The sequence below is a fragment of the Prionailurus viverrinus genome, chromosome B1, assembly GCF_022837055.1.
Source record: "Prionailurus viverrinus isolate Anna chromosome B1, UM_Priviv_1.0, whole genome shotgun sequence".
Taxonomy (NCBI): Eukaryota; Metazoa; Chordata; class Mammalia; order Carnivora; family Felidae; genus Prionailurus; species Prionailurus viverrinus.
The window spans coordinates 19,179,306-19,194,044 of NC_062564.1; the positions used below are offsets into that span (position 1 = coordinate 19,179,306).

Below are 14,739 nucleotides of genomic sequence, written 5' to 3' on the forward strand. Positions count from 1 at the left end.
CTGATGGCTCAGAGCCTGGAGCCTGTTTCCGATTCTGTGTCTCCCTCTCTCTCTGCCCCTCGCCCGTTCATGCTCTGTCTCTCTCTGTCCCAAAAATAAATAAACGTTGAAAAAAAATTATTAAAAAAAACTGTTTTTTTTTAACGTTTATTTTTCAGAGACAGAGAGAGACAGAGCACAAGTGGGGGCAGGGCAGGGAAAGAGGGAGACACAGAATCTGAAGCAGGCTCCAGGCTTTGAGCTGTCAGCACAGAGCCTGATGTGGGGCTCGAACTCATGAGTGGTGAGATCATGACCTGAGCCGAAGTTGGACACTCAACCGACTGAGCCACCCAGGCGCCCCTAAAAACTGTTTCCCTAGCTTTAGTTTTAGAAATTACATTACACGTTTCTTATTTTCATAGCCTATCCTTTACAGAGAAGATGAAATGGGTCTGAAACATACCTTTGGATTCTTTGGAGATTCACTCTGACTAAGCTACATTTTTAGTTGAGAGAAGCATTTGTTTGTTTTTCTCACATTCTTTGAAGTGGGTGTTGTATCCAGTTATAGGAATTCTGAACGTTAGTGCTGAGTTCTTACCTTTGGAACCAGGCATATCATGATTTAGGTTTGAAGAACTTGCAGTCTCTTCTCTGATGTGTTCAGGCTGAGTTTCCTTGCAGGACCGGCAGTGTTGACCTTCAATGCTGACAGAAAGCTTCTACATTTACGATGATGTTTAACTATTGTACTGCATCTTTCACATGCAAGAAACAATACATTTTTGTAGTTTTTGTGCTTTTTCACAATTTTTGCTTCTTTAAAACCATGTATAATTTCTTTGAAGAAGTTTCTGTGTTTCGGGTGTCAGTTTGGGCTTGGGTTTGAGGCACAGTACAAAATTACTCGGAACCAGAAACTGGAAACAGTATGGACACTTTTATTCAAAAGTGTTCTTATCATCACGTAATGAACCGTGGTGGAGGCAGTGGGCCTGGCCTGGGCTTCTATCTTATCATTTCTGGTTTTCTGGGTGAAACCTGGTGAGATAAGGAAACTCCTCCAGAAGTGGAGTTTCCAGTATGTTCCTTATTTGTGGAGGGGCACTGGTGTGGTGTCTTAAGGTCTGTGTGCCTCAAATGCCCTATCTATAGATTGAGGGTAATAATAGTACCCACCTCATATGGATGTTGTGAAATTTAATTGATGTAAAGGTTTAAAACAGTTCCAGGGTGCCCGGTGGCTCAGTCAGTTAAGCGTCTGACTCATGATCTCAGGGTTTGTGAGTTCGAGCCCTGCATTGGGCTCTGGGCTGACAGTACAGAGCATGCTTCAGATTCTGCGTCTCTGACTCTCTCTGCTCTGGCTCTCGGTTCACAACTCTGTCCCTCTCTTTCAAAAATAAAGAAACATTAAAAAAAAAAAAAGATTTAAAACAATGCCTAGTCAAACAATAACATCTTAATACTTCACAGCTAACGTTGTTATAATCACATTTAATCTCAGGGAGTTTTGTATTCTTATCCACAGGTTGGCAGAAGAGACCAGAGAAGCATTCAAGTCTCTGGCCTACAGCCTTGGGCTGATACACAACAGAGCCAAGATATAATCAATCCTCAAGTACTTTTTGCTAGATCACAGTGCCCCACAAATGATTAATGTACTCCTGGCCTCTCCTGCCTCATTTTGTACTCATGATTTATGTCTTTGCACTTTATTGTGAGTAATATGTTTACACAAAGTCAGAAAATTGTATCATTGAAAAAAAAAAAGAAACCAGAAGTGAGGTGGTCAGGTGTGTAACAGTTACAGCAAGATATTTTTGCCAGTTTTAGCTCAACACTTCCAGTATATTCTGCCATCCAGCCAGACCTCAGATCTGTCTTAAAGGCAAAAATCCAGAGGAATTTCAATTACTTCCAATTTCAAAATAGAGGATTTTTACTGGACTCATGCAAACACAGACTATGGTGTTAGATAGATAGATAGATAGATAGATAGGGAAATCAGAAGACCCAGCTCAGATTTTTAAAACAAACATACTTCTTAGGGAAAATGAAGTTAAATAAAATTGTCATCAAAAGCTCTAACACCCTTTGAAAGTTAAACCACACGGTAAACTTGGATTACCAGCATTTTTCAGGCTGTTGCTTTGCAAAGTGAAAGCACCTTCCATTCGCTAGAGACAGAAAGTGACTATGAACCTTCAGAAAGTTAAGTGCAGGTGCCATGTTGTTAATCCCAGCCTAGAAGATAAACTTTATATTTCCGAGAAGACTGTCCACAAACCCCGACTGTATTGTTAGCATAGTTTAAGAAGTTTTGAGTCAAGGAAAGGGGATTTACTTTTTGTGCTGCCAAAGCTTACTGGGTTTCTAGTCGAACACAGCCAAGAGGATAAACTGCGAAATAATTAAGAGGAGGTCTAAACTCAGATTTGTTCAGCTTGCTTCTTAGAATAGTTAATATTAACTGACTTTTACATTTAGATTCACTTAATTTGGCAAATGCCATGAAAACTAAATCACATAAGCTTTTCTACACTAACACTCTTTCTAGGACTGGGAAAAACTTATGAAATACTTTAATTTTGAGGTGTTCTACAAAGAGTCAGACTACAATAAAAAATGACTTTGTGAATAACAGCCAAACATTTTGATTGTCTTGAAAAATAATTTCAAGAAATAATTGATTATTTTAATACATAAATGAGTAGCATCTTTATATTTTATACTCCTTCATACATTTGCCCTGAAATGAGTGAGTAGTGACTATCTTTAAAGATATTTTCAATGACTTTGTTATACTGTTGGACAGTTTAGGAAAATCAGAAGGTACTGTTTCTAGCATTCAAACGCAACTCAGCATGATATATCTACTTCAGAAGCCCCAAATCCCTGAGACTCCATTCAATGGCAAACAGATGATAACCTATTGGAACCCCAGAAAGAGGTAGAGACTATTTCATGCTTCTACTACAGACCCAATTAAATGGTTTCAAGTGTTTATTAATTGCATGGATTGAAATGTACAAAGAAATGGTGGATTAGACAGTGGAGTTTTCCTCTACTTCCCTGCTTCATTTTGACAAGATTTCCCCTGCAAAATCAGAAGTAGAAAAGAACTTCCTCTTATTCATGGTGATTATGTACCAGGGCGCATTTTTAACATCTGGTTGTGTTATCCTGGAAAAGCATGGCCTATGTGGTGTAGGCTCAGAGAGGCTCAGAGTTCAGGGAAAAGAGATGAACGGCTAAAGAGTCATTTTAAACAAGCTCCATCCTTTGTTTTCATACTTGGGAATACATGCTATTCAATAGATAGTCCATAGCAACCTTTGTAAAAATCTAGTTTCCTTTCCTAAATATTTCTTTCACATCCTCCTTTATATGCCCAAACTTTGAGGTCTGAAGGCATTCAAGCCAAATTAGTTATCATTTACAGGTGCTGATGAAGTAGGTGTTTTACATTACCAGAAATCTTCACCCAGTTACTAAAATATATCCATTTTTTACAGATGGGTTAACTGGGAAATGTAACTTGCCCAGATTTATAAGAGCTGAGATGCTCAAAATGTTTGATTTCAAAATTGACACTTTAATTTTTGTGTTTATTTATTTTTGAGAGAGAGAGAGAGAGAGAGAGACAGAGACAGAGTACGAGTGGGGGTGAGGCAGAGAGACAGGGAAGCCCAGAATCTGAAGCAGGCTCCAGGCTCTGAGCTGTCCACACAGAGCCTGATGTAGGGCTTGAACCCACGAACCATGACATCATGACCTGAGCTGAAGTCAGATGCTTAACCAACTGAGCCACACAGGCACCCCTCAAAATTCACACTTCAAAACTACAGTGTGTGTTGCCTCTCATTATTTCAAAAAAAAATTCTGTAATTTGGAAAAAAGACTATTTCAAAATTATTCTAATAATTAGCTCAAATTCATTGACAAATGTTTTCATTTACTCCTCTGTCTCTCTCATACACACACACGTGCACTCTGGCATACAAATATATACATATATGTATATGTTTTTTCTTCATTATCTTAAGTTTTTATGTGTGCTGAATTTTGGAAATGGGCTATTTTCTTGCTTTTTAAAAATATCTAGCTGATAATCATTTCATTTGAAATGGTTATTGTTAATTTTGCCTTTTCATTCCCAGAGTCAAAACCTATCTTTTTAAACCTCTGACTTTGCCTTATTTTTCCATCTATGTCAAACTTCTATGCAGGAACCAGGGTAAAAAGAATATTTAAGAGGAAGATAATAAATAGGAGAATGAAGGCTCATCCTCAATGTATTCAATTCTTCAAATTTTCCATTATTTTATATATTTTATATTAAAGAACAGTACAGAGGGGTGCCTGGGTGGCTCAGTCGGTTAAGCATCCAACTTCGGCTCAGGTCATGATCTCGCAGTTTGCAGGTTCAAGCCCTGCGTTGGGCTCTGTGGTGACAGCTCAGAGCCTAGAGCCTGCTTCTGATTTTGTGTTTCCCTTTCTCTCTGCCCCTCCCCTGTTCATGCTCTGTCTCTCAGAAATGAATAAACGTTAAAATTTTTTTTAAAAAAAGAACAGTACAGAATAATCTATTATCAAATGTTACACTAAAACTTGACAATAGAAGTGAAAAATCTGATTGCAAAATTCATTATTTTTGACTAGTTAAAAGAAAAAACATAAAAACTTCAAAACATTTAAAACAAATAGTGTTTCAATGGTCTCAAGTGTTAGAAAAGATAAATAATTCATAAAAATTCAAAGAATTTAGTTCTGCTATTTCCTTAAATGTAGGCAACAAATTAGTTTACTCTTGAATCGAGAAAGAATAAACAAATGAATTAAATTCTATTTCAAGACACCCATTCAGTATAAAAAATTGGTGTCAGAAACTAGCATTCCAATAGAAAATTTGCCTGTAAATACAAGTATTTGCACAAACATTTAGTCTTCCATTCATGGCCAAGAACTTTAGATTCAATCACTATTATATTCAAATACGGTCTTTATTTTTGGAAAGAAATATTTTAATACTTTATAATGGTGATGTTGGGACCACTGCCCAGTTCACTGATATGTCCACAAACCAGGAAGCTCATCTGAAGCTTCCTCTAAAGTTTGTATTGGGATTTCACTACCTAGACATAATTATTAAACTATTGGTCAGCGGCTTGAACTCCGTCTCCAGCTATCCCCTTCCTTCCCTAGAGGTCATGCTGACCTAAAGTTCCAACTCTCTAATCACATGGCTGATCCTTCTAATGATCAGCCTCACTCATGAAGACAGATAGGCACCCTCATGCGTAAACCATAAATCACCTCATTAACCTAACAAAGAAACTCCTATTATTAGAAAATTCCAAGAGTTTTTGAAGCGTTGTCCCAGGACCTGGGGATTAAGATTAGATGTATTTCTATTATACCACAAATCCCCATTATGTGTTCATTTTATCTGGTATGATGATTGATATAGAGCTTCTAATACTTTATTCTGCCATATACACTTTAATATTCTTCCTTTTTTGTTGTTGTTTTTGAGATTACTTTCCAAGGCAATATATTCCTTACATAAAATTCACATATAGGGTTTTATATACATAGAGAGTAAAGGAGAGAGAGAGAGAGAGAGAGAGAGAGAGCGAGCATGTACAGGAGCAAGAGGGAACACAGCTGCTACTATAGTTAAATGAGATTTAAAATAAAACAAGAGCAAAAAAAGTTCATAGATTTGAAATGCATGATGGTTTTCTACTGGTAGCTTAAAATTAATTCGTTACAGTCAAGACAGTTTAGGGCTGAGATTAGAACAGACCCAGATTCCAGGAACTTGAGTCTGAATCCCTCTTGTACCCCAACTGTAGAGATGGAGGAACCTAAAGTACAAGCAGGGATACAAGATGAAGCACCCCTGGGGGTGAATATAGGGTTCCTGAAGTCATGAACATTTTGGGAAACTCCATGTCAAAAGCCACAGAAAGCCTTTCAAAGCAGGAGGAGGATGCCAACATCTTCACAGAAACTAAGGTGGTAATGAGGTATGGGACATTTTAGCAATCAGAGATGCAAAGTAAGTGTGTTTAGGGCTTGAAGCTTAGAAGCCCACAGTCAGCCCTGTGCCAGTTTGTCAGAGTCTTAGACTATTATGACTCCAAGTGTTCTATGATGGACTATTGTGCCAGTATGGTCCACGTAGACAACTGTTTGATTGCGTGGTCTTTCCTGAAACCTTCGTCTCTTCAACTTGTCTTCTGAGTTGTAGTCTGTCCTGACCCATATCTTCCCCAATTTCACTTACTTATACATAGTCCTAACATTTCCCTAAACTAGACCACTGGTCCACAACATTGGCTACCCTTTAGAATCAACAGATGGAGCTTTAAAAGGTCCACTCTTAAGTTTACCTGCACACTAATTAAAATCCCTGGAATTAAAGCTTGTGTATTTGTGTGTGTGTGTATGTGTGTGTGTGTTTTCAAGCTCTCTGGTGTTTTAATGTCTATCACCACACTTACCTGACAGGGTCAACTTTTACATGTAGTAGTTATAAAACAATAGAAACCAATAGCAACGCTATGGTTAGTTTGAATTTTGTTGCAAGGTACCAGACTAAATTTAACTCAACGGCTCAGTGCATGAATTTGAAATGCATGACCAGAAATCATTTTTTTAATTTTTAATTTTTTTAATGCTTATGTATTTCTGAGGGAGAGAGAGAGAGAGAGAGGGAGTGGGGGAGGGTCAGAGAAAGACACACAGAATCTGAGGCAGGCTCCGGGCTCTGAGCTGTCAGCACAGAGCCCAACATGGGGCTCAAAGGCATGAACCATGAAATCATGACCTGAGCTGAAATCAGACACTTAACCGACTGAGCCACCCAGGCACCCCCAGGAATCATTTTTTTGAAAAATAGTAGATAATCTCCCAGAGCAAAATAATAACTTTTTTGTCCATTTAAGTTAGGGGAAGCTACACAGTATTATTCAAATCAGGCCCATAATAACTCTTGTGTGAGATGCTAGCACAGTACATTATCAGATGCCCCCACATTGCATAAATTGGCACAAGATCAATTAAGAAGAAGAAAACTAGAGCAACAGAATTATAGTTGTTGACGTCAGAAAGCCTTTATACTATAATGACTGATTTTTTAAATAAGTAAGATCAAGAGAGAGAATATTTTCCAATTAGTGTATCACTTCTGTTATGGATAGGTTGGCTAAGCCAATTAAGTATGGATCAAAGAAGAATGCAACCTGATAGAGACCAATCCATTACTCTCTCACTCTTTGAAAGATTTTTATTAGTCCCTGTCATTCTAGAATGATATCAGTTATCATTCTAGGCACTGAGGATATTGATTAAGATAGATGACAAGGTCCTTGGTCTTAAGGAATCTACATTTGTCAACAGGAGTCAGATGAGAAACAAAGAATGCAAAGTGTAATGTTAGGTAGTAATCAATGCAATGACGCAATAATGCAGAATAAAGGGATAAAGGATGATGGAGGGAGATGGTAATTTAGAACAGGTTGCTAATAAGGATTTGTCAAAATGGGTGAAGTTTGCCAGAGATCTGAATGAGAGAGAAAGGCGTACAAATACCTAACAAAAGCATTTGGGGCAGAAAGAACAGAAAATGCAAAGGCCTTAAGGAAGAAATGAATCTAGAATGAATGATTAAGGGCAACAGAATTAAAATACAGTGAGTTAATGGAGAACAGAAGATTCAGTTTGAGAAACAGTGAAGGCCCAGTTCATACAAGGCCTTAGAGACCTGAAAAAAAAAAATCTGAAAAAAATAAAGAAAAAAGAAGGGAAAATAGCATTAAACTCTTGTTTATAATTACCACAAACTAATTATAATATTAGTTTTTCACAATTTTAATAAATATTATGTGGAAAGAAGCAGTATATGGTCAAACAGATTTAGAAAATAAACAGATTTAGAAAATAATCGATCATTTCATAATCTGATTTGTGATCAATCAAAGACAGAGACTGTAATCTGCATTTTTGAAATTTACTGTCCTTGATAATTTTCTCACTCATAGACTATCTTTCAGGACTAGAGTTCTTGGCCAAACACCATCAAAAGTTCTGTATGGAGAGAGATGAGTAGCTCACACAAAACTAGATCTGTGCTTTAGTCTGAAAGTGATTTCTCACTTGTCAAAGGAATATGCTGAGACAGGAACATTTAAGAAATAAATTAGACTTTGTGGAGAGAAGTTTTTAAGGAGATTCACCCTTTAGAAGGACTGACTCGCCAAGTAAAAAAATTCAGCAGATACTCAGTTCTTCCAATATTTCTTCTTGCCCTGTTCTCCCTTCTCCTGTGTGTTCAGTTGCATATACGTTAGGCTGTTTGGTATGTCCCCACCGCTCTCACATGCTCTTGAAGTTTGGATAATTTCCATAGACTTGTCAAGCTCACTAATATTTGCTTCAGTCGTATAGAGTCTACTAACAATATTCTCGCAGGAAGTCTTCATTTTCTGTTACATGGTTTTATTTCTAGTATTTCCATTTGTTTTTTTCTTAAATTTTTTTCTCCACTAAAATTACCATCTGATTTTGCATACTGCCTACTTTTCCCATGAGAGCCTCTCACATATTAATCATGGTTAGTAACTTCCCTGTGAGATGTTCCAAGACTTGGGGCATATCTGACTCTGCTTTGGATTGTCTCCCCTTTTGGTGTGCTTCCTAATTTTTGCTGTTGAAAGCCAGATAACTCTTTATTTTTATTTTTTTTTCAATATTTATTTATTTTTGAGAGAGAGAGAGAGAGAGAGAGAGAGACAGACAGACAGACAGGATGTCAGTCGGGGAGGGGCAGAGAAAGAGGGAGACACAGAATCTTAAGCATGCTCCAGGCTCTGAGCTGTCAGCACAGAGCCCGACGCAGGGCTTGAACTCACGAACTGTGAGATCATGACCTGAGCCGAAGTTGGACGCTTAACCCACTGAGTCACCCAGGAGCCCTGCCAGACAACTCTTTTCAGACTATAGACACTGAGGTAAATATTTTTTGTAACTCTTGGAAATGGGCATGACTTTTCTTCTGGTAACCCGCTGTGTGGAGAGTTGAGTTAATCTAATTAGGAGGTGAGCTGGGTTTGCAGCTTGTTAGGCTAATGTTACTCTCAGGACAGACACCACAGGCTTAATCCTCTAGAAATATATTTAGGATGGGAGTTTGCCAGAGGCCTTTTTTCAAATGTCTTCTCTTTTTTTGCTTCTGGTCTTCCCTGGGAGCTATGTCCCAGAGAGAGTCTGTCTCTTACCTATTGCAAGTAAATTTCATGTTACTAGAAACTTGCTAACCTGGCAATGTGTGTGTGTGTGTGTGTGTGTGTGTGTGTGTGTGTGTCTGTGAGAGAGAGAGAGAGTGTGTGTGTGTAGGGGTGTTTTCTCTGTTGTTCTCAATAAGCCGCAGTCTTAGGCAGGCACCATACTCTTGGTCCCAGGGATGTGGCATCCTCAGTTCACCGTTCCTCCCATAGCTGTAGGCCTAGGTCCTCACGTATCCTGTCCTTCCCCCACTCCCATCCTCTACCCCACACAATGATTAAGGCTTTGTCCTTGATAATTTTTTTCAAAGATCATCTCCCATAAGGGAGATAAGGAAGAAGGATCTTGGTGAAATTCCTCACTTCTCCTGCCATGGCTACCATTTCCCTCCCCCAGTTCCATACAAGGGAGACTTTCTTGGGATTTCCCCTATATTTCTATGAGTGCCCAGTAAAATTGACATAGAAAAATTCTGCAAGAAGATGTGAACTTCCTCTCTACTTGGGCTCCCAGGGTCTTCACCCTAGATGGGCAGGGTATGCAGAGTTTCTACCTATTTTCCATCACCTGGGCTGAGCTCTTCTCACTGGCTGCATCTTGCCCTGGTAAAGCAGGCAAGGCATTTCCTCTCTTCTTGAGGGTACCTTTCTCTTCTTAGATTTGGGACCGGTTGGTTGTCTTGCTCAGTTTCCTGGAGGTGGGCTCAGACAAGTTATGAACTTGCTGTTTATCATTTTTTGATTGTTGTAAGGTTGAAACTACACCCATTTCAGCTCTCTATGTGTGAATGGGAAACCAGTCAAAAGGTAAACAGACAAACAAACAAACACCCTGCCAGGTCACTCAGGCAATACCTAGTTTATTCATGGTGCAAACAGTTCTCAAATGATTATCATATCTGCCAAGTGTCATAATATAATCACTGTTGCAAAAATCAAGGACACGGCCATTTTCTTTGTAGAGTCAATAATTTACAGGAATGATAACTGAAGGCCTCAATGATTTTGTGAACTAGAGCTAGGTAAGGTGACTATTTTGCTCATCCTGGGGTGCATAGGTTTCCCCTGTGCCAACCAGAGGACATAGTACATACAGTCACGTGCAATAAAGTCAGGGGACATGTCATATTTGTTTTATACCCATCTTCCATCTACTTAAACAAGAGGTTATAATTAAAATGATTTTTGCCACATTGCACTTATTTTATTGCCAGGTTTGGGCTAAGTTCTCCCTAACCGATCTTTTCCTTGGGTTTCCAGTATTCCAAGAAGCATTTAATTCAGGATTTCAGGGAGAACACCTGACTCCTCACTGATACTGGTACCTAAAATTGGGAGGGAAGTAAACAGAATCCACTTCTTTACAAAATCTGCCTCTCAGCTTTTTCACCTAGAAGACAGATGATTCCATATTATGCAACAGTGATATTTTTTGTCACCAGTGGACTCTTCAGTGGCCAGATCTATAAACAGCAAGTCTCATTCATATTGCATCACAACTCTCATTCACAGCGACCAGATCTGCAGGGGCAGAATCTGCTTTTCTGGACCAGAGGAGTACACGGGGCATTCCAGTGTCCCATCTCCTCAATGAAAACGCACACCTACTCAAAGTATTGCTATTTCGTTTCTGTCCCGATGCTCTTCCTCCTTCATGGTGCATTTCCTGTCCCACCACCTCTCTTGTACCTGGTCCCAGATTCGATCTTCACCTTTCCTGACCTGCCAGTGACATTCATTTCCTCTAATACATTCTGTGACACTTGATTATATCCTGTGTTATATCTTTCTCCAAACATTTCATGGATCATGTCATTCCAAAATTACTCAGGTCCCTAAGGGAGGAAGCATGTCACTCTTACTTTGCATTTGCATGCTCCCTTGCACGTTGTCAGGCGGACAGCAATCACGGGACACATACTGAGTTGAAACAAGTTTAAATTTCTTTATTGAAAAGGGAGAAAGAATGGGAGAGAGACTTTGGTGATAGGTAGGAATGACATGAAGTTTAACGGGGGGGAAAGAATCTGCTGACCATCAAACTCCAGAACTGAGGAAACGGGCTGAAATTGCCACAAAATCTCCCCTCTGATTTCTGCCCTCCAGGGTTACCTGTCTGCCCTTCTGTGGCCCAGAAGCCCAGGCACATTCCTGAGGCTGTGCCTTGTGTCTCTCCCTCACGCGTCCTTTTCTGTCGTTGCGGACACTTCCGCTTTCTCACACAAGCACTGCTGCAGATTCTCTTTGGTTTCAAACCTCCCATCAGCTGCCCACACTGCGGGGTCTTCCCTCACAGGGCACCCAGAGCCGAGCAGAATCGATTTCCCTAAGCATCATCCCACTGCCAGGGAATTAGCAAGCTTCCAGAACCACTTTGGGGGCGACTGTGTTCTACTGTTTGGTGGGAAGGGCAGCTCAGAAATGCCAGGATGGAACTGCTCAAAATGACCCGTGTGACATCTGTGGCGGAGCCCAACACGCAGCTGTCGGCGTCATCTCAGCCTGGGATGCTGCCGTGGTCAGGCTGGCACCCTGCTATGCCCATCTCCTCAACAACCCACCGTCTTTATCTGGTTAATGGCTTCATGTTTCCATCAGTGAGTTAGTAGACAGCCGTGTCCCTGTGATAACAGAAGCTGACGACAGCTTTCGCCGCCCATCTGCCAGTGAACATATGCTGGTGTAATAGAGGATTTGCGTATTATAAATTGCCACATGACCTCCGGCTTCTGCAGGTTTATGGCTGTTGCTAGCATGGTATTCGCTGCAGAGTGGTTCAAAATTGCTTGCTGAGTACACGGAATACACTGTTCTTGTCCAAGATGCCCTCCCAGACCGCTGCTGAAATACCAGTGTATTTCACAGCCTAAAACATTGAATCATTTGAGTAAAAAGTGCCGGAAGCCGAGCTATCCAACCAGCCTGATGGCAGGGCCCGGGCGGTGGACGGATGGGGACTGCAGGGCGGCACGACAGTGAAGCTTCTTGTACTCCCGCTTTTATGTAATTTGGCCTTAAGAAAAGTACCTGGGGAATTGTCTGTTGGGGAATTGCCCACGACAGGCCCCCTGGGAAAAGAACTATTGGGGAAAGAAATAAGGCTCCGCGAGGAAATTGTGCGGCCCTACATTTAGCCCTTGCCACCCCATGTAAAGACTCCTCTACCTAAAGGAAGGATAGCTTCATAGATTTCTCAGCCAAGGAAGGAACAAATGGATTTGAAAGCCCCACTCTGGCAACAAAGGAGTGTATCTATGGGCACAATTTACTCCAACCCCTAGGCCCACTTGGCCCCCAGGAGGCATTCTAGATGATGACTGAACCTAGTCAGTTAAAGTACAGAATGGTTCATTAGTTCCTAGGTGCATTGTCTCTCTGAGAAGGTATAAGGCGTGGTTCCTAAGGTCCTCTTGGCCCCCTCCTGGCACCTCAGGCCGAGGCTAACACTTTTGTTCCTCAAGCCACAAATGGTGCAGGGAAACAACTAAGAGGTCATGTCCCTGTAACTGTTCCACTTGAGGTGTTGAGAGATAGATGACCTTTCATGAAAACAGCAAAGCAAATGCTCTATAGATTATAGATAAACGTAGATACATAATGAAAATAATGTAAGAAATTAATCAATAAGCAAAGGGCAGGAGGAAACGTTATGAGAACATAACCATGTTATTCCTTAAAGGGTGATTACACATAGGGACATTTTTAGAATTAGGAAATGCCAGAAAACATAGATGACGTACGCTGCAAGGAAACTGCTCACAAATATAATGCCACGTTTGCCACAATAAAGCGGCCAGTTCAACACACTGCTGTTGTCTGTGTCCATTTTTATTTTTGTTTTATTTTTATTTTTTTTCACTTTTTCACTGACGCCGTTCATCCTTCAGGAACCCTTGGACCTGCTGGAGCTGGACTCCGGCAAAAAAAGCATTATTCAGTGCTCTCTCTCTCTCTCTCTCTTTTTTTTGTCAGTGACCTTTAGTTGCTTGTGAGAAGAAAGTAAAGCTAGAAAATAAAGCTGCTGTGTATCTGGCTTCAATTTACTGGCCACAACATTCGCAATTATTTTTGGACCAATAATGTCATCAAGTCTTTTCAGAATTTCACAGGGGGAATAAAAAAAAAAAAAAAAAAAAACAGCAACAAAACAACCTCTTGGATGCTGCCAGACTCTAGATCCGCTGCTTTCTCACTGAAAGATGAGAAATTTGGCAAGCTGGAACTCGACTGCATTCGTACGTATTAAAAGGAGTAAAATGAATATCTCTGGCAAGGACTTTGGGTATGGTTAATTTGAAATTGAATCACAACTACAATACGGCCTCCTAAAATGAATTTTCAAAATATTCTTTAGGTATGCAATTTCAAATAAAACTCCGAGCAAACATCACATTTAAAAATAAGGTATGCATTTAAATATAGTTGTCCCCTGCAGAAAGTGCCCGCCAGCCAATTCCTTGAAATCCGTATCGTATGGTATTTTTGAGTCCCTGTATTAGTGTGTAGAAGTAATTTATGATTTTCAGTAAAGAATCTTGAAATTTACTTAGGTGACACTAATACCCACAGCCAGGAAATTTCAAATGCGGGGAATAAATGATCGTTATTCTAGAAATCCGAGGCTACTGACGACGCTGCTCCACTGTTGTGATTCCCATTGTTTCCACATTTCGTGGCCATTTCTTCCAGGTACATTCACTCCTGGGGAGGCTTGCACCTTCGATGGTTACCTCCTCATGAAGAATTCTCTCTCTGTCTCTGTCTCTCTTTCTCTTTTTCTTTCCTCTCTCCCTTTCTACTCCTTCTTTTGGCACAAATTTACTTACTCAGTTGGGTTCATGCTATATACAACATTGGGCAGCTTACTTCATTCACTCCTAACAATGTATTAAGGTTATCTTTCTACTTCCGTAAACACTGGGTTATTTCATTCAGTTTATCTGCAGGATGCAGGATAGAGCTTCATTGAATAATAATTTATTTTTTTAAAAAAGGTAGAATAAATACGTTTACATTTTTTAAAATAATGCATGCACGTGGTAAAAGGATATCGGGCTGAACAAAAGAGAACAAAATGGAAAGCAATAATCTGTTTCACTGCCAGCTGTACTTTCCAGAGACTACGGTGTTAACAGCTCCTAGATTTTATGGTTGTTTCAGCTATAAGAAAAACAATTGTGTCTTGTCATCTATTCCTAATTTGTCAAATTTATATAATATCTCTTTATCTTCAAACCACTTCCACCCTGCCACCATGATGATGAGGAACAAATTTACACTACCCTCAGTCCTTCTTTTCTTTCTTTTCTACGTTTGGATTTGATGCCATTATTATTATTATTATTATTATTATTATTATTTTCATCATCATCATCACTGTTATTATTAGTGGTAATACAAACTTGGTGCATGTTTTTATACTTTTAAATAAGACATTTAAATCTCTACTGCTTGATTTATCAAA

At 39.7% G+C, this 14,739-nt stretch overlaps 1 pseudogene; it reads right to left on the bottom strand.

Annotated features, from left to right (window-relative positions):
* Positions 1-412: 412 nt before the first annotated feature.
* LOC125164720 (UPF0711 protein C18orf21 homolog) lies at positions 413-11,538 on the bottom strand (annotated as a pseudogene).
* Between the last annotated feature and the right edge of the window lie 3,201 nt (positions 11,539-14,739).